This window comes from Pleurodeles waltl, chromosome 6 (assembly GCF_031143425.1).
Source record: "Pleurodeles waltl isolate 20211129_DDA chromosome 6, aPleWal1.hap1.20221129, whole genome shotgun sequence".
NCBI classification, from domain to species: domain Eukaryota; kingdom Metazoa; phylum Chordata; class Amphibia; order Caudata; family Salamandridae; genus Pleurodeles; species Pleurodeles waltl.
Window position 1 is genome coordinate 1,711,660,307 of NC_090445.1, and position 18,392 is coordinate 1,711,678,698.

The window sequence follows — 18,392 nt, forward strand, 5'->3', positions numbered from 1 at the left end:
CTGGTTCGCTGAGAGCGAATAAGAGAAGACTAAGGGTGGGCGGCAAACTCTGCTCCGCTTGCGGAGTTCTGTGAGTGTTTGCGTGGAACACAGTTTGGCAAAAACTCTGCAACCAGCACTTGACGGAGTTTACTGCCCCCCCCCCACTCCCGTTGTTGTTTCCTCACTATCTGACACCTAAAGGTTCCTCCTCACGTATAGGGAGACCATCCTTCCGTACATTTCACAGACTGCCCGTAATTTCGCCCTGCCGTCAGTTGGCCGTGATGGAAGGCGTAACGGAGGCATTTGTGGGTAATTTTAGCCTTTCACCAAAAGGACAAGGGACGGCACGGCGAGATTACGCGCAGATGAGTTTTCCCAGCTTGAGTGGAAGGCAGGGGGTCTCCTGTGCTCTGAGGAAGGGAGGGGTGGACAGATAGGAAACAGACCTTCTTGCCAAGGTGTCTCCTTCCCTAAAGCAATGCGGTTGTGGACATTTGGTAAATCTGCAAATGCAAAGGGGCTTGGACACCTGCATCCACTTTAACCAAAGGAGTCACTTGAAGCTTTCTGATGGCAGAGGTACTGCAATGGTGTGTCAAGGTGAGCTGGGGAGTGTGTGGTTTTAATGGAGTGTTATAAAGAGTGTTAGTACTAGGTATAAACTGTATGTTGTTCAAATCAGTATTTGAGAAGCACTTTTTTGTATTTAACCGAAATGTATTTGCGCATTTTGTAGCGCCTATATATGATGTCATTGTATTTATATAGCGCTTACTATCCCTGATGAGTCGTCGAATGCATGTTCAAAATAAGGACTTAAACATTCACAGTTATTTCAGAGGCCTTGGTACCTCATAGTACTAACAAACATTGGCAAACCCAATAGGTATAGTCTACACAAGAGTTATTGGCTTTGCCAATGTGTTTTAGCCATGTTATACACCAGAGTGGCTTCTGTTCATAGCTAAATGTTAGTGGCATAGTGACGTGGAGTAGAGCAGCATAGGAGCAGTGGTATAGAGTCCAGTGGTGCAAGGTACAGTGCAGTTCTTTAGAGTGCAATGGTGTAGAGTGCAGTGGTTTCGAGTGCAGTGTCATGAGACAGAGTAGAGTGGCTTAGAGTGCAGTGGAGTAAAGAGGCCTACAATAGAGTGTCAGAGAGTGCAGTAATGCAGAGTGGTGCAGTGGCATAGAGTGCAGAGTAGACTTGTGTAGCAGAGTGCAGTGGCGTAGTGTAGAGTGGTGCAGTGCAGAGTAGAGTATAGTGCTGTCGAGTGCAGTCGCGTATGTTGGAGTGGTGCAGAGTAGAGTGGCGTAGAGTGCAGTGGCATGGAGTGCACTGGCATAGAGTGCAGTAGTACAGAGTAGATTGGTGTACAGTACAGTGGCGGAGAGTGCAGTGTTGCAGAGTAGAGTGTCAGTGCAGTGATGTAGAGTGACACAGAGAGCAGTGGCGTAGAGTAAAGTGGTGCAGAGTAGAGGGCAGTGACGTACAATGCAGTTGTTTAGAGTGCATTGGCGCAGAGTGCAGTGGCATAGAGTGGCATGCAATAGAGTGGCAGAGAGTGCAGTAATGCAGAGTGATGCAGTGTCATAGAGTGCAGAGTAGACTCATGTCAGATAAATGTAGAGTCCCAGACGTACACTCTAGTGCAGTGAGACTACAGACAAGTTGTGGGTACCTCACATCGTGACATTAGGTGTGAGACTGTCACCCACACCATCTGCCTCTTAAATTTTTTTTTAGATTGAAAGTCCATGGGCGGTTGGGGTAAGCCAGATGTTTTTGTTCAATTTGTTTCAACTGGCATAAGGTTAATTACCCTAATGTTTCCATATTAACCGGACTGGTGCACGGCCAGGGTGTGTGTCATGCACATAGGTGCATATATTAACCGAACTGGTGCACGGCCAGGGTGTGTGTCATGCACATAGGTGCACATATTAACCTAACTGGTGCATGGCCAGGGTGTGCGTTATGCGTCATGCACACAGGTGCACATATTAACCAGACTGGTGCACGGCGAGGGTGTGTGTCATTCACATAGGTGCACATATTAACCGGACTGGTGCCCGGCGAGGGTGTGTGCCATGCACGTAGGTGCACATATTAACCGGACTGGTGCACGGGCAGGGTGTGTGTCATGCACATAGGTGCACATATTAACCGGACTGGTGCACAGCGAGGGTGTGTGTCATGCTCGTAGGTGCACATATTAACCGGACTAGTGCACGGCCAGGGTGTGTGTCATGCACATAGGTGCACATATTCACCAGACTGATGCACGGCAAGGGTGTGTGTCATACACATAGGTGCACATATTAACCGGACTGGTGCATGGCGTGGGTGTTTGTCATGCACATAGATGCACATATTAAACGGACGGGTGCACGTCCATGGTGTGTGTCATGCACATAGGTGCACATATTAAATGGACTGGTGCACGTCCATGGTGTGTCGTGCACATATTAACCAGACTGATGCACAGCCAGGGTTGTGTCATGCACATACTTGCACATATTAACCAGACGGGTGCATGCCCAGGGTGTGTGTCATGCACATAGGTGCACATATTAACCGGACTGGTGTACAGCGAGGGTGTGTGTCATGCACACAGGTGCACATATTAACCAGACTGGTGCACGGCCAGGGTGTGTGTCATACACATAGGTGCACATATTAACCAGACTGGTGCACAGTGAGGGTGTGTGTCATGCACATAGGTGCACATATTAACCGGACTGGTGCACGGCCAGGGTGTGTGTCATGCACATAGGTGCACATATTAACCAGACTGGTGCACGGCAAAGGTGTGTGTCATGCACATAGGTGCACATATTAAACGGACGGGTGCACGTCCATGGTGTGTGTCATGCACCTAGGTGCACATATTAAACGGACTGGTGCACGTTCATGGTGTGTCGTGCACATATTAACCAGACTGATGCACAGCCAGGGTTGTGTCATGCACATACTTGCACATATTAACCAGACGGGTGCATGCCCAGGGTGTGTGTCATGCACATAGGTGCACATATTAACCGGACTGGTGCACAGCGAGGGTGTGTGTCATGCACACAGGTGCACATATTAACCAGACTGGTGCACGGCCAGGGTGTGTGTCATACACATAGGTGCACATATTAACCAGACTGGTGCACAGCGAGGGTGTGTGTCATGCACATAGGTGCACATATTAACCGGACTGGTGCACGGCCAGGGTGTGTGTCATGCACATAGGTGCACATATTAACCAGACTGGTGCACGGCAAAGGTGTGTGTCATGCACATAGGTGCACATATTAAACGGACGGGTGCACGTCCATGGTGTGTGTCATGCACCTAGGTGCACATATTAAACGGACTGGTGCACGTTCATGGTGTGTCGTGCACATATTAACCAGACTGATGCACAGCCAGGGTTGTGTCATGCACATACTTGCACATATTAACCAGACGGGTGCATGCCCAGGGTGTGTGTCATGCACATAGGTGCACATATTAACCGGACTGGTGCACAGCGAGGGTGTGTGTCATGCACACAGGTGCACATATTAACCAGACTGGTGCACGGCCAGGGTGTGTGTCATACACATAGGTGCACATATTAACCAGACTGGTGCACAGCGAGGGTGTGTGTCATGCACATAGGTGCACATATTAACCGGACTGGTGCACGGCCAGGGTGTGTGTCATGCACATAGGTGCACATATTAACCAGACTGGTGCACGGCAAAGGTGTGTGTCATGCACATAGGTGCACATATTAACCGGACTGGTGCACAGCGAGGGTGTGTGTCATGCACATAGGTGCACATATTAACCGGACTGGTGCATGTCCAGGGTGTGTGTCATGCACATAGGTGCACATCTTGACGAACCTTGCACACCCTCAGCGGTTTCCTTCGTCACGCGATAGTTTCTCAGCTCTAAAAGTTGGCGCTTTGTGACTAACCATGGCCCTGAATCTTCCCCGGATGTGACATCATGGAGCCCTCTAGGACGCCACCTTATTCGCTGGTCTCAGTTCCTTCTTGCCACACACCTCAGCACGGTTGGAGACCTCCTCTCCTTAGTTTGTGGCAAAGTCTTCAAACAATTGCTATGTTTGGGAATGTACTTTTAGTCACGGACTGCAACCAGTGTTGTTCCTGCCTCAAACAAATGCCTACTGCAGATACCCAGGCGTCTCTCTTAGGTGTTTAGGTCTCAAGTAAAAGTCAATTTCTTGTGATCTGTTTTGTAATTCAGAAGAGATGGCCAACTATGGAAACACTGTGAAGGCTGCAGGTCCTCTGATGCAGTGTATGGTGCCACTACTGGTGAGGGACGTGACGTCCATGGAATGCTCTGGGGTAGCGCTCAGTGCAGTGATATTTAATAAAAGGAATGTCCTGTGAGAGGAACGAGTGAGTGTATGCTGCCACTACTGGTGAGGGACGTGACGTCCATGGAATGCTCTGGGGTAGCGCTCAGTGCAGGGATATTTAATGAAAGGAACGCCCTGTGACAGGAATGAGTGAGTCTATGGTGCCACTACTGGTGAGGGACGTGACGTCCATGGAATGCTCTGAGGCAGCGCTCAGTGCAGGGATATTTAATGAAAGGAACGCCCTGTGACAGGAATGAGTGAGTCTATGGTGCCACTAGTGGTGAGGGAGGTGACGTCCATGGAATGTTCTAGGGCGGAGCTCAGCGCAGTGATATTTAATGAAAGGAACGCCCGGTGACAGGAACGAGTGAGTGTATGCTGCCACTACTGGTGAGGGAGGTGACGTCCATGGAATGCTCTGGAGCAGCGCTCAGTGCAGTGATATTTAATGAAAGGAATGCCCTGTGACAGGAACGAGTGAGTGTATGGTGCCACTGGTGGTGAGGGAGGTGGCGTCCATGGAATGCTCTGGGGCAGAGCTCAGCGCAGTGATATTTAATGAAAGGAACGCCCTGTGACAGGAACGAGTGAGTGTATGCTGCCACTACTGGTGAGGGAGGTGACGTCCATGGAATGCTCTGGAGCAGCGCTCAGTGCAGTGATATTTAATGAAAGGAACGCCCTGTGACAGGAACGAGTGAGTGTATGGTGCCACTGGTGGTGAGGGAGGTGGCGTCCATGGAATGCTCTGGGGCAGAGCTCAGCGCAGTGATATTTAATTAATGGAATGCCCTGTGACAGGAACGAGTGAGTGTATGCTGCCACTACTGGTGAGGGAGGTGACGTCCATGGAATGCTCTGGAGCAGCGCTCAGTGCAGTGATATTTAATGAAAGGAACGCCCTGTGACAGGAACGAGTGAGTGTATGCTGCCACTACTGGTGAGGGAGGTGACGTCCATGGAATGTTCTAGGGCGGAGCTCAGCGCAGTGATATTTAATGAAAGGAATGCCCTGTGACAGGAACGAGTGAGTGTATGCTGCCACTACTGGTGAGGGAGGTGACGTCCATGGAATGCTCTGGAGCAGCGCTCAGTGCAGTGATATTTAATGAAAGGAACGCCCTGTGACAGGAACGAGTGAGTGTATGGTGCCACTGGTGGTGAGGGAGGTGGCGTCCATGGAATTCTCTGGGGCAGAGCTCAGCGCAGTGATATTTAATTGGATGGAATGCCCTGTGACAGGAATGAGTGAGTCAATGGTGCCACTACTGGTGAGGGGGGTGACGTCCATGGAATGCTCTGGGGCAGAGCTCAGCGCAGTGATATTTAATTAATGGAATGTCCTGTGAGAGGAATGAGTGCAGTGTATGGTGCCACTACTGGCGAGGGAGGTGACGTCCATGGAATCCTCTAGGGTAGCGCTCATTGCAGTGATATTTAATGAAAGGAAGGCCCTGTGACAGGAATGAGTGCAGTGGATGATCCTGCTTGTTGAGTTGTGTTTGAATTTTACAGGATGCCCTCGAACTGGTAAAAGAGCAACAATGTTAAATTTGCAGAGTGCCCTTTGTTAGGGTGAGGGCCCTGGTGTGTGGCAGTGAATGCCCTAAAACAGGGATGAGTGCAGTGGTATGTTCCGCATGGATTCATGGAATGCCCTAGTACAGGGATGAGTGTGACAGTGTGTGCTGAATGGAATGCCTTAGTAAAGGGATGAGTGCAGTGGTGTGTGCAGCATGGAATGCACTAGTACGGGAATGAGTGCAGTGGTGTGAGTTCCATGGAATGCCCTAGTATAGGGATGAGTGCAGTGGTATGTGTTGCATGGAATGTCCTAGTACAGGGATGAGTGCAGCGGTGTGTGTTGCATGGAATGTCCTAGTAGAGGGATGAGTGCAGTGGTGTGTGCTGCATGGAATGCCCTAGTACAGGGATGGGCGCAGCGGTGTGTGCTGCCTGGAATGCCCCAGCACAGGGATGGGCGCAGCGGTGTGTGCTGCCTGGAATGCCCCAGTACAGGGATGAGTGCAGCAGTGTGTGCTACATGGAATGTCCCAGTACAGGGATGAGTGCAGCGGTATGTGCTGCATGGAATGTCCTAGTACAGGGATGAGTGCAGCGGTGTGTGTTGCATGGAATGTCCTAGTACAGGGATGAGTGCAGTGGTGTGTGCTGCATGGAATGCCCTAGTACAGGGATGGGTGCAGCGGTGTGTGCTGCCTGGAATGCCCCAGTACAGGGATGAGTGCAGCAGTGTGTGCTGCATGGAATGTCCCAGTACAGGGATGAGTGCAGCGGTATGTACTGCATGGAATGTCCCAGTACAGGAATTAGTTCAGTGGCGTGTGCTGCATGGACTGCCCTGGTACAGGGATGAGTGCAGTGGTGTGTGCTACTTGGCATGCCCCAGTACAGGGATGAGGATAGATGTGTGGCTGCATGGAATGGCTTCATACAGGGATGAGTGCAGCGGTGTGCACTGCGTGGAATGCCCTAGTACAGGAATGAGTGAAGCAGTGTGTGCTGCATTGAATTTCCTAGTAGAGGGATGACTGCAGTGCTATATGCAGCATGGAATGCCCCAGTACAGGGAAGAGTGCAGCGGTATGTGCTGCACAGAATATTCTAGTATAGGGATGAGTGCAGTGGTGTGCGCTGCAGGGAATGCCCAGTGCAGGAATGAGTGCAGTGCTGTGTGCTGCATGGAATGCACTAGTACAGGGATGGGTGCAGTGGTGTGTGCTGCCTGGAATGCCCTGGTACAGGGATGCAGGGATGAGTGCAGTAGTGTGTGCTGCATGGAATGTTCTAGGTCAGGGATGAGTGCAGTGGTATGTGCTGCATGGGATGTCCTAGTACAGGGAAGAGTGCAGCGGTATGTGCTGCACAGAATATTCTAGTATAGGGATGAGTGCAGTGGTGTGCGCTGCAGGGAATGCCCAGTGCAGGAATGAGTGCAGTGCTGTGTGCTGCATGGAATGCACTAGTACAGGGATGGGTGCAGTGGTGTGTGCTGCCTGGAATGCCCTGGTACAGGGATGCAGGGATGAGTGCAGTAGTGTGTGCTGCATGGAATGTTCTAGGTCAGGGATGAGTGCAGTGGTATGTGCTGCACGGAATGTCCTAGTACAGTGGTCAGAGCAGCGGTGTGTGTTGCATGGAATGTCCTAGTGCAGTGGTGAGCGCAGCGGTGTGTGCTGCACAGAATGTCCTAGTGCAGTGGTGAGTGCAGTGGTGTGTGCTGCACGGAATGTCCTTGTACAGTGGTGAGAGCAGCGGTGTGTGTTGCATGGAATGTCCTAGTGCAGTGGTGAGCGCAGCGGTGTGTGCCGCACAGAATGTCCTAGTGCAGTGGTGAGTGCAGTGGTGTGTGCTGCACGGAATGTCCTAGTGCAGTGGTGAGTGCAGCAGTGTGTGTTGCATGGAATGTCCTAGTACAGTCGTGAGTGCAGCAGTGTGTGCTGCACAGAATGTCCTAGTGCAGTGGTGAGTGCAGCGGTGTGTGCTGCACAGAATGTCCTAGTGCAGTGGTGAGTGCAGCAGTGTGTGTTGCATGGAATGTCCTAGTACAGTGGTGAGTGCAGCAGTGTGTGTTGCACGGAATGTCCTAGTGCAGTGGTGAGAGCAGCGGTGTGTGTTGCACGGAATGTCCTAGTACAGTGGTGAGTGCAGCAGTGTGTGTTGCACGGAATGTCCTAGTGCAGTGGTGAGAGCAGCGGTGTGTGCTACACGGAATGTCCTAGTGCAGTGGTGACTGCAGCAATGTGTGATTCCCAGACTGAATCAGACACTGGAGCAGACCCACCAAACACAGCTTGTGCCACTGACAATAACAAGGAATTACAACATAACGATTCCTGTTCTAGATCAATAAAAAATCTACTCAATTACATCAGCACAGAACACACCTTCCTCCTCAATGTAAAACAAGACAACAAGGAAAAACACACACATGCACAAATGACAAAAATGAAGAAAAAAACTAATTTGAAATATTGCAATTCAAATCTGACAAATTCCCGTGATCCATCAGGTTTGCGTCTTAGGCTAGCACTGCATCTGACAACCTGATGCCCTGAGACAGATCCATCTTGAAGAACTGCACCAGGCATCTGAACACATTCAGGCTCCTGGGAAGAAGGTCAACGTTCCCAGAAACACCAGATGGGACATCAAGAGAGACATTATCCTCAGTGGTGTCCAGAACAGGACAAAGATTGTTCCCACCCAGCTCAGTAGATACAAAACCCTGCTCAGGCTCCAGATCTGGCCGACCTCAAGTCTTATCACCTTACTGAGCATCAAAACTATTCCTAGACCAAGACCACCTAGGCACTCCTTCCCCAGCAGAACTCTGGGAAATGTAATTTGAACTCGCATCCCATCTTTGAAACCATTTCTTGATGGTTTTCGTCTATTATGAATCACATACATCTTCATCCTTTCTTGGTATCTTTCCACTCACTCCTTGACTCTTGCAAAATCAAGACTACCAACACTATTGCCAGCTTTATCACGGTTCTTAAGCGACCACGGGGCACACTTAGACCATGGCTCCCTATCTCTCAAGCAACTCAAATTATGATTCCTTAGTTATAGAACTTTGAGTATTTCTGTAAGTTAGCCAAGTATCTCTGAACCGCGTCCGCAAAGAAAAAACACTTTCCTCCCCCATCTATACAGATTCCCTCAACCTGACCATTGGATTGGGATGATAGTTGTTCCCTTGTGTACAATGCCATACCTAGACAAACACTCCTCAAACTCCTTGCTCACAAAGTGGGACCCATTATCTGAAATCAACATCTCTGGCAACCCTTACTGGAAAAAAACATCCTCTGAACATAATCATATCCCTAGATGCTACCTTCTCCATCATTCTAACCTATAGCCATTTTGTGAAATAATCCACTAGGACCAGGGCATCAGCCTATTACTCTGGAATCACAGAAAAGTGGCCCAGAACATCAATACCATGTCTTGTACTGTTCCGGGGGACATTCCACCATAGAACATTCTGTCACACACGGCTTGCCTGACTTATCACTGCACGCGCACATAGGACACTCCTGCCTATATATCCATACATTTACCAGTGCCCGCCCACCATAAAATATCCTTGATGTGCCTCTTATTGCCAGGTATTCTGACTTGCCCATCATGTCCCAAATTAAAACTCCTCTTCCTTAACACAACACAGAGAGAACTACTTTATCTGCACACATCAACATTCCATACTCAGCCAGATCATCCTTGACTTTGAAAAATGCACTCAAATCAGCATTAAGCTTGCATTCTTCAGTTTACACCTTTTTTTTTTTTTAAATCTGTTTATTGAACACAAACTTCCCACAACAATACAGCAGCTGTACATTCTTTTGCGATACATTTGCACACTTGTATAATTTTACACAGCATTGCCACACCGAGAGGTGTAAAAAGGAAGGAGGAGAAGGGGAAATTGGAAAGGGAAGACAAGGATAGCTGGGGGGGGAGACTTTTACAACTAATCCTAATAATGCGAAGGAGTTAAGGGCATGATAAAAGGAGAATGCGGCGACATTTAGCATGCAAGCTATTGTGATGACCGATTGCAGCTTAAGGGGTCTGGCCAATCACTGACGCTATCCGTAACTAATATAGAAAACACTTCAAGGCTGTAGAGGGTGTCTGTGGTGTTGACAGGTTCAGGGGCAGGAGTATTTTACATGTTATGATTGTATGTTACATGCTTGTATGAGCGTTTGGGGAGTAGTTGGGCACAGCTAAGAAATGTCTTTTGAGGAGGAAGAGGGATATTAGCAATGAGTGTATTTAAGGACAATCAGAGTTGGTGCCGTGCGGCTAAGGTATTAACAGTGTCAGCGCAGGCTGTAATGTACGTGAGTTGAGACCCGTTCATGGGGGATACATGTCGTCTCTGGCCTCTGTTGCCACCACGAATGTGTCCCAGACCTCCGGGCCATCTAGGATAAGGCCTCTGTGTTGGAGCAAGTGAAGTGTCTGGGCTTCAGCTTGAGATCGGCTATATAAGTCACGTAGCCATGTCGCGTGGGAGGGAGCATGTGGAGCGTTCCAATGTATTGCTATCAAGCGTTTATACACTACGAATGCCAGGTCAATGAATCTGTGCGTATGTTTGTCTGCTTTAGTGCGATGCCTTATGCCGAGTAAGCAGGAGTCAGGAGTGGGCGCTAGGGTGTGAGATGAGATCTCTGCTGTGACCTCCGTCACACGTTGCCAGGCCGAGTTTATAGAATGGCAACTCCAAACCATATGGTAGAAGTCAGCTGCTGGTGTAGCGCATCTAGGGCATGTTGGTGTTGTATTGGGGTAGATTTTTTGAATGCGGGCTGGTGATAGATATGATTGGTGAAGGTAATTATATTGAGTGTACCGCAGACGAGGATTACGAGATATTGATTTGATTGTTGCGAGGGCAGTAACCCAGGTCTTCTGTGGTAGTGGGGTAGGAAGGACAGCGTCCCACCGAGCCTTTGCGTGTGGCAGTGTTGTACATATTGCTTCGAGCAATGCTTTATATAGTATGGTAATAATGCTCTTTGAGCTGCCAATGGTTAGTATAGTGGTGAGCAGCGAGGACTCGGGAGGTTCCGAATCTCCTGCGCCCCAGATATTATTGAGCAATAGCTTTATGGCATTAAATGTTAGGAAGGCCCTATTCTGCATAGTGCCTGCTGTCACCAGTTCAGCGAAAGTACGCATCGCGGAGCCAGAATATAAGTCACCCAATTGGAGCATATTCATTTCACGTGTATCATGGTGTATTGACAGGATTTGGGTGCCCGGCAATTGAAGTAGTGGCAACAGAGGCGAGTAGAGGAAAGATGTGGACTTGGTTTGGACATATCTTCGCCAGCAGAATCGGGCTGCCTCTAGTAATATTAGTCTGGGAGACGTGTGGGGGGTACTAGTTAGTATCGAGAGTAACAGCTTCAGTGATGCTATATGTGTCTGTAACATCCTGCTTTCAGCCGACAGGGTGTCGCATAGCCATGTAGACAGCCATGATAATTGGGTGGCTGCATAATATCTTTCGAAGTTAGGCATTCCTAATCCGCCCATCTCTTGCGGATGTTGCGTTATTGACAGCGCCACTCTGCGTCTATCTTTACCCCAGAGTAAATCTGTTAGCATTGATTGCAGCTTATTAAAAAAGGAACGCGGTAAGCACAGCGGAAGAGCTGTAAAGTAATATAGAAACCTTGGAAGGATGAGCATTTTGGCTATTGCCACTCGGCCCATTGGAGACAGGGGAAGTGAGCTCCAGAAGGGTATTGAGCCGCGAACGGAGCCAAGGATCCTGTCTATGTTTCCTTCTTTTAGATCCGTGATAAATCTGCACTCCCAGGTATTTAAAGGTTATGTGTGACCAGGGTAGTTTGTATTGCGGCAATAACATATGGTGCGCTACCGGGGACGGAGAAATGGGGAATACGCTTGATTTGGACCAGTTGACGTGTAGACCAGAGGCGATAGCGAAGGAGTCCAGTAACTGCAGGGCCTCAGTCATATAAGCCGAATGATCACGCAGATATATTAAGGCATCATCCGCGTACATAGATATGATGTGGTGGGTGTTAGCCTCCGGGATACCCCATATGTGTGCATAACTCCGTAGTTTAATCGCTAGTGGCTCCATAGCAATAGCGAACAGCAATGGAGATAATGGGCAGCCTTGTCTGGTGCCTCTACCTATGGGAAATGCTTCAGAGATAACTCGTCCATTTTTGACCCGAGCAGTGGGCCTGGAGTAAAGCGTTTTGATCCAGTTAATGAAGCCGGCACCAAAGCCGAATGCTTTCAGTGTGTGTAAAAGATAGTTCCAGCTGAGTGTGTCGAATGCTTTTTCTATATCTAGAGATAGGGCCACTGCTTCCGAGTTTGTATTACTGTGTATTATGTGTAAGAGTCTCCTAATATTCAGGAAGGTGTTTCTGCCAGGAATGAAGCCTGATTGATCATGGTGTATTAAAGCCGGTAAGTAGGGGAGAAGACGGTTTGCGAGTATTTTTCCTAATAATTTACAGTCTGTGTTCAGCAAGGAGAGCGGTCTGTATGATTTGACATCTAGAGGGTCGCGGCCCGTTTTTGGGAGGACGACTATCAGTGCTTCGCACATTGAGTCCGGCAGTTGTAATTTATTGTGTGCTTCGTTGAATACTTCTGTGAGTGGGTGTAATAAATAGGCAGCGTGAGAATTGTAATATTCTATCGGCAGGCCATCAGAGCCGGGCGTTTTATTACGTGCCATTTGTGATAATGCAAGACGCAACTCTTCAATAGTGATGGGGCCGTCTAGCGCGGCAGTGTTATCGAGGATAAGTTGACTTTGTGGGACCAGACTTAGTGTGTTGATAATATGTTGTTCTGGAGGTTGTGGAGGGGGCGTATAGAGGGTCCGATAGTATGTGGAGAAGGCATCGTTTATGCCTGCTTGGGTATTAACGATCGTGTCAGGGTTTAAGCGTATTGCGCCAATGGGTGCTGGTTGTGGTGGTTGCCGAGTCAGCCAAGCTAATAGTCTGCCAGATCTGTCGCCTTCAGCGTGTTGCCTGATCATATAGTGTCTGTAATCGTGTTTGCTCAATCTATTGTCTGTCTCCTTATGAGAGGTCCTAAGCAGGTGCAGTGTTGCTAGTGCAGGTTCACTATTATCATTTGCATTTTCTGCGTTACGGAGCTTTATTTCTAAGTCTTGTAGTTCCTTAATGAGTACCTTTCTGACCCCAACCATGGCCGAAAGGCAGTGACTCCTTATTACCACTTTATGAGCGTCCCATTCTATGGCACGGGATGATGTTGTATTTTTATTTGATAGAAAATAATCGGTTAAACTTTTGGAGATATCTTTTTGAAAAGGAGGATCTAGGAGGGCTTCTGGTTACAAACGCCATGTTGGTATCCGAGTGTGTATGTGTCCCCATGCCAATGTTAAGCATAATGGGTTGTGGTCTGAGATCGTGCGTGCTAAATATTCAGATAAGCATATTTTGTGATTAACAGTGGTGGATACAAAGAATATATCTATCCTGGTATGCAGTTTATGGACTGGGGAGAAGTAAGAGTACTCGCGGTGAGTGGGGTGGTGCACCCTCAATATATCTCTTAGTCCATTGTTTGATGCCCACTGCGCCAAAGATTCTGAAGCACGATTGGCGGGGGCTGCAATGAGTGGGGGAAATGAGCGATCCATTTGAGTGTCCAGGACACTATTGAAGTCACCCCCCCATATGCATTCCAATGTGGGGTCGCTAAGGTTGCCAGTAGTGAGTGTGGATAAGAAGTCGCGCTGGTTCGTATTTGGGGAGTATAGTGCGACCAAGACTAATGGGGACCCGTCTAAGGCGCCTTCCAGTATTACATACCTACCGCTTGGATCACATTGCGTGCGGGAGGGTACGAACGGGACACTGGGTGCTATCCAGATGGCTACTCCGTGAGCAAAGGATGAAGAAGTAGTGCCATATAATTGGCACTTCCATTTTGAGCGTGCAGTGTCCAGGATAGATTTGGTGAAATGTGTCTCTTGTAGCAGAGCTATGTTTATTTGATGTCTTGTGAGAAAGGTGTGAACCCTTTGGCGTTTCCGAGGATTTGCCATACCCTTAACGTTCCATATGAGTGTTTTATATTTTAGGGTTCCTGGGTGCTTGTGAGTGGCCATAGTTGTTTTTTATGTGCGTTACATAATTGGGATTATGATTATCTGGTGACCCAATGTTAACATTATTATGGGACTCAGTCGCTGTGGCTGGCCGACAATCAAGAGACAGGCTGTGAGCTGTGTTTTTGTTGCTACAATTAGCGTCTCTTGTGTGTTTGCTGCTGCTTTTATGCTTGACCCGCCTTCTATAGATCCATACTCCTAATATAGAGGTGCACACTAAAACAACATACAACGAATAAGCTATTAACATATAGAAAACAATACCGGAAAAATCCAGTGTGAGGTAATTGTCCATATGGAGCTGGGGGGTGCCAGTTAGCGTTGATACAAAGGTAAGGTCTTACCCTGCCCGGGTTTCACATAGTTTAAAAGGCGAAGCGCGTCGGGCGGGGGGCACCCGTTGACTGCAGGACTACGTATAGGAGCCACGAAGAAGCTGTGATGAAACTTTTAGGCAGTAAGTGAGCCAGTCCGTTCATTCATCAGATGTCGTCCGCTGTGCGTGGTGTGAGAAGCGGACCACATGCGGACTCCGTTGAGTCAGAGTTTAGATCTTGTTCCTGTTCGCTTTCCGTTTGCAAAGGTAGGGCGGCGGAGGGAGCATTGACAAAATTGGATGTTGTTTGAAGGAGCCGAGAGCGCTCGGATTTTGCCTGCTCAGGTGAGGGTCTGGCTCCCTGTCTCTTGCGTTGTTTACGGTGCGGCGTGGAGAGAGATCTATTGTCGTCTTGAGTGCTTGCGTCCAACGGGTCCGCTAAGCCTTTGGCATGTAGCCAGGTCCAGGCATCTTCCGGGGTGGTGAAGAAGAGGGAACGAGAGTCATCCTGTATCCGAAGTCTGGCTGGGAACATCAGTGCATATTTGATATCGTGTTTGCGAAGGCATATTTTAACACGGTAGAAGGAGTTACGTTTTTTTTGCACTTCTGCTGTAAAGTCTGGATAAGCTGTTATCGTAGCATTTTCGTAGCACACTGGGCCTGATTTGCGGAATAGTTGAAGGATAAGATCTCTGTCTCGGTAGTTAAGGAGTCTTATTATCAGGGGGCCTGGTTGTGAGCCGGGTGCTGGAGGTCTGCCTGGAATTCTGTGTGCTTTTTCAACTGAGAAGAACTTCGGGATTTTATTTTTAAGGAGTGTGTCTATGAGCCATTGCTCAATGAACAGTTCCGCACTTAAGCCCTCTGCGCGTTCAGGGAATCCTACCAGGCGTATGTTGTTGCGGCGGGACCTGCCTTCTGCATCTTCTGTTCTGCACTTTAAGAAATCAACTTCTGTTGACAGTTGCGTTAGCTGTAGTTGCAGGTCTTTCATGGAGCCAGGTAAGGACGCCGTGTCTTTTTCAAGTTCAGATACTCTATCAGCTAGAGCGTGTTGGTCAGTGCGAAGGATATTGAGTTCTTCTGTTACAGAGCCTATTTTGGCTTCCAAGGTGGTCTTAGTGTCTAGAATAGCTTGCAGGGTTTTTTCAAATTGTGAAGTATGTGATTGTAAGGTTAGTTCCAGCTTCTGTAATGTTGATTGCGCATTGGGGTGAGCTTCCGGAGGAGGTGCTGTAGTGTGGTCCATTTTGGTAAGAGGTGCTCGGGTGGTCTTTGGCTTCACCATTTGAGAGATGCAGCAATGTCTGTGAGTTAGTATTGCATTGGGAGTCACTGCGGTGAAAGCCACCAGATCAGATGGTGTGACAAGCCGGCCGAACGGAGCTTGCGTCCGGTAATTAACTGGGGAAGGAGCAGCTAGAAGCGTTGACTATCTGCTTAAAGAGGCTGCAGTTAGTGGTGTCAGCTGGATATCGCGTTGCTGAGGAGGCGTGTATTTGGCGCTTTCAGGTCAGGCAGGGGCAGTGTTTGTGCTTATTATAAAGCTCCAACTCGATGAGTATCGCCAGGAGGCTCTCCTAATGTTTTTATCTGCACTACTTGTGCCCCAGAGATTCGTGCGCGATTTATTCTGCCTCTGCCGCAACACTCCTGCACCAACTACATTGGCTTCACTAATTCTAGCTTTCCTAATGCCTTAGGGAGGTGCAGTGGGGCTTAGGGTGATGTTGTTGCTCAATTGCGGTCAGTCAGTGCACCTGGTGTGCATCACGTTTAAGGGGGGCGTTTATGCAGTATAGTTTTCTTTGTTAATGAGAGCGGTATTATTGAGCCACAGGATCTCGGTCCCACCAAGGTTTGAGGCACCTAAAATGGCAGCTTCCGTTCCTACGAGTGTTCGATTATGTCTTTTTCCGGACCGCCTCACGGGTCGTCAGCAGCGCCTGTATTAGGTTCCAAAGGTCCCAGTTATAAGACAATGCCGTAGGGCGGAGCGCGGGCGCCCGATGGGTGCCCGCGGGAGAAAAGAGATCAGTATGAACAGGCGCGCTCCGGCGCAACGTTCAATAAAGCAGGGCTGTGTGCGGGAGGACTCGGCCGGCCCTGTGCGCGCCAGGCAGCCTCCCGCGGACTAGCGGACAGCTCAGGCGCACACGACGGGGTCGCGGCGTCGAGCCCTTACCTCACTGATGGCGACGGGGTCCGGGTGACGGCTCCGGTGCATCAAGTGCGTAGCCCCGATCAGCTGGGCTAGGCGGTCCTCGAGGTGAGCGCATATCTCAGCGATGTTTTTTAATTTCCACCGGGAATGCAGCGCTCTCGGTCGCGGTTAATGGTGCAGCCCTCTGGCGCCCCCCGAGCAGCCTCCCCACCCTGCCCCAGGGGGGGCTAGGAGCTCAATGACAGGATAATTGTGCGGGCTGGGCGACGGAGCTGTGGTTTACACTACCGCTCCGATCGCCATCTTGGCCACGCCCCCCAGTTTACACCTTGAGAATCAATCAGAATCACTCTATCCTCCTTTATCAATTTCACCCAAAGCGCCTTAGTTGTGGTGGACATTACTTTTCCGCTCCGTTGTAAAGGAGTACATCCTCTATCAAGAAACCCATCTCACATTCCTCGTCGTCATTCTCAGTAATCTGACGAACCTCAAATAGCAACCTGGACAGCCAGAGAGTACGATGGTTGACTCTGCCAGGAATATATTCCACATAAAACTGATATATCTGCAAATTGACAGCCAGGCGTGCCAACTGAAACATCAAGTATCTGCTCCCATGCTGGGATAACATGCAAATAGGCAGCTTGTGAACTGTTCTGACAATAAATCACATATCACATAAAGTGTCTGAAATAATCTATATCCCATGTGGACTCAAAGAGCTATCTTTCTATGGTGGAATAATGACACTCTGACACTTCAGTGTTCCCTACTACACCCTGGTCTGGGTAGGGAAGGTGGCTTTGCCCAGTGCCTTGACCCCTGGCCTTTAGGGACCAGGCCTCCCAGGTGAAAGCTATGGCTTTGCCGGCTTCTCAATGGAGATTACACAAGCTATTCAGGCTGCAGGAGCCCCAGACTCCTCTCTGGTCTGACTTTACCCCACTCTGGGATGCACCTGGTGACTGGGCCTTCTCGGGCAGGGATGGCAGGAGGTCCCATATCTGCTCCACACCCCGGAGGGGAACAAGAGTCCTTCCTAGTGTGCAGCCACCTTGCCCTAGATAGAGATTGTCACCCCAGTCTAATTGGCTACAGGAGCCCCGGGGGCCTTTCATCTTCCTGGTGACTGATGAGCTATGGAGGGTTTAGCTCTCTCCAACCCACTCCTCCCTTGGGACTGCCAGGGAAGCCTTTTTTCCTCAAATTTTAAGCCCCCCACACAGTAGAGGCATACAGATCCTGTGGGAAGGCACAGGTCAGAATTAGCTGTGCCCACTGGCCTGCCGGTAAAGTGGTCCGCAAGTCGCTGGCCGGTCACCTGGTCAGCCAGCCGCTGATAGGTAATGTGGTCAAGCAGCCTGCGACTAGATGGCTTGTGCTGACCCAGTGACCAGAGTGTCTAGGCAGCAGCCAACGACAATGCCAGTGCTACGGAGGCTCCTTCCTAGAGCCACCCACTGACTTCTTTTCTCAAGGCGACTCCACTGGTGCCCACTCCAGCCATCTGGTCATTCTCCTGACCTGCAACGGATCATGCCCCCATCCTTTTGCCCAGTGATGCAGGGCAGGAGTAGGAGGCCCCAGAGCCACACTGCACATGATGGAGGTTGCGTCCCACAGCCCGCACCCTATCACTCCTGCCCGTCTGGTAACAGAGGAACATCACGGGGCACAGGCACCCACGGTCAGTTCTGCTTTACAATGATGGGAAGAGCCAACATCGAAGGATCAGAAAGTGACATTGCTATGAATATTTGGCCTCTACAAACCAGCTACCACTGTAGTAATGTTTCTGACACCTCCTGCTTGAAACTCAAAAAGTCAGAAGGACCGTGAGACCCCACTTTCAGTCTG

At 49.4% G+C, this 18,392-nt stretch overlaps 1 long non-coding RNA gene across 1 annotated transcript in view; it reads left to right on the top strand.

Moving 5' to 3' along the window:
• The window catches only part of LOC138302210 (uncharacterized), a 41,957-nt gene that overhangs the window by 8,127 nt on the left and 15,438 nt on the right, over nucleotides 1-18,392 (top strand). The window lies entirely within an intron of this gene.